Genomic DNA, 2,598 nt, shown 5'->3' on the forward strand with positions numbered 1-2,598 from the left:
TGTCTGCCTTGTCAGAATTGGTGGAATAGTTCGGGGTCAGTCATTAGTGATATTGGTTCTCAGCAGCTGTTAATCTGGGTTTTTTTTTTAACAACAGGATAAGAGATGAATGAATGGATGTGTTTGTACATCTGGTTTATTAAAAAATAGATAATATATCAGCATTGTATTTCATGTTTTTTGCTGTATTAAGTTGGATAAACTATTTTATTACTACTCATTTTTCCTGAATTTGTATATAAACAAAAAAAAAATTGAACAAATTCAGAATTTTATATGCGATTTATTCAAAATTTTAATTTATTTTCTATTTATATGAACAACAGCTTGGAGTGACTTTTAAAAAATAACTAATATTAGATGTATTTTTGTAATAAAGTCTCTAATTTATAAATCGTTCATGATAAGAGCCTAACAAACTTATTATTGTTACATTGTTCCCTTAAAATACTGTTTCTGCTTACTATAATTAGATGTTAAATGTGTAACGTAATAATCCCATAATGGCAATAAAAACTTTCAATTGAATTTTCCAGGCGCAATAGAAATATAAAGTCTACATCTGACTTGATGATTGGAAATATTTCCACATATTGTCATTTTTCTACTGGAGATAAGGCTAATGTGGTCATTCTCTGGGGAAGTTAAAGCTCTATGGTAATTTCCTGTAGAAAAGCAGTTTCCACAGGCTGCAGCAGTTAGCAAGATAGATGGTCCAGAAGAGAGATGGTAAAACTACAACTCAGCATTTCTGCTTTTATCTATGCGAGTGGTAATATGGCATGATCAAGTGTGAAAGACATTCACTCACACTCATTAACTCTCTGTGTGTGTCCTCCTCCCTTTCTCTCCGTCTGTCCATTATCTTGAGTAATGAGTGCGGTGTTTCCAGTCTGATCTACGGGGACAAACCCAGCTGACAAAAGTGACTGCCACAAAACCCTCTCAAGTGCAACAATGGCTGCACTTCCGTCACTTTCTTGGAGCACGGTTACAGGTTGGATTCGCACCAGAGTTTGTCTCTCGTTAGTGGGAAAAGTCTGGTGCAAAACTGGGTTGTATTTGCACAAAAGTTTCCAAGAGTGGTGACACAATTTCAATAAGAAAAATCTGGGTTGTTCTATAACTCTACACACTATTATCAATTAGGCCTTCACTATGAATCGATAGCTAAAGAGCTCGCCTTCTTTTCAGCCCATTACAACCACATCTTTACATTCATGAATAGTTCTCTTTGCATTCTAGACAGACTCCACCCACTTTTCATGGTTTGGCCTCTAATAGTTAAGATTCTGGGGTGTGTTTTGGAAAGAGTCTTGTGATATGTATCGTATCGCGATGCACGTCTCACGATACGATACATATCACGATATACCCCAAGATTGTAGCAGAACTATTTTTTAAAAATTAGTGTGACTTAGAAAAACGGCTCCACATTTCATTACAAAAAAATGGTAAAAGTGATTATATTAAATGATCACAATATGATCACTGCTATTTTATCTCATATACAAGTTGCTTTACTCAATCAAATTCATGGTGATTTACTTTTGGTATATTAGGATATATTTGCTCTTAAAGGGAACAGTCATGAAGGAGTACATGAAAGTTTGTCTGTTTTCTGACATGTGGAAGTAAACATGTATTTCGCTGGTCATCGCCATGATGACGGCCTTTTTTCAGGTATTTTAAATCCATACAAGTATCACCAAATGAAATATCGTGATATACCACCAAATCGATTTTTCCTAAAACCCCTGATTTCTTCGGTTTGAGTTCATCCCAAACACGCAAGTCCTGATCGGCCCAGATCTCTATGGACATTTCAAAAGTATTTTCCTACACCTGCTACTTCTGCCATTTCTGGGAGGGGCTTCCATCCAAAGTTTTTAGCTTCATCTCTGTATTGTAGACCCAAACGATGTTGAGAGATCAATTTTATTAATTTTGACGAGCTCTACAAAGACACTGGTAAGTATGAGGTTCATCATCTACTGCAGGGGATAAATCTGAATGATTTCTTCTTCCCTCCAGTCTGACGGCTTGCTTTACCGCATTAGTCCAAGCAAAGAAAAAATAAATAAAGGGAATAAAATTGGAAGACTTTTTCTTTATCTTTTGGAGGAGAAGCATAAACTACAATGATCAGATTCTCCACCATGTTGGTTTTGGACTTCTGTTCACATCATCAAGTCAGAGCCAAAGCTGAATTCCTGATTAGTTGGCACAACGCACCAAAGTTCAGACATATTCAAACATTACACTGTGCTGGAAAGATTTTGGCGTGAGTCAGAGAACAAAGAATCGCGCCACACCTGAAATGTCTGTCTATTGGCTTAACATTGAAACTGGACGTCCCTGACGCATGAAGCACATTTAGTGTGAATACTGCTTGAAAGGGGTGTAATTGGGGCGGTAGGCACCTATTCTCAGTCCTTTATCTGAGGCAAGATGGTTTTCCTTTTGGTGCCATTTTCTGCCATTTTGGTTAATATATACCTCAAAAATAGTACGCTTGGAGCAGTGTTTTCCAGACAGGTGGTCCCCTCCACCTTTGGTTCACTTGAGAAGAACAAAAACCAGAACAATGTGTGAAAT

The sequence above is a fragment of the Oryzias melastigma genome, linkage group LG24 (genome assembly GCF_002922805.2).
Source record: "Oryzias melastigma strain HK-1 linkage group LG24, ASM292280v2, whole genome shotgun sequence".
Lineage (NCBI taxonomy): Eukaryota > Metazoa > Chordata > Actinopteri > Beloniformes > Adrianichthyidae > Oryzias > Oryzias melastigma.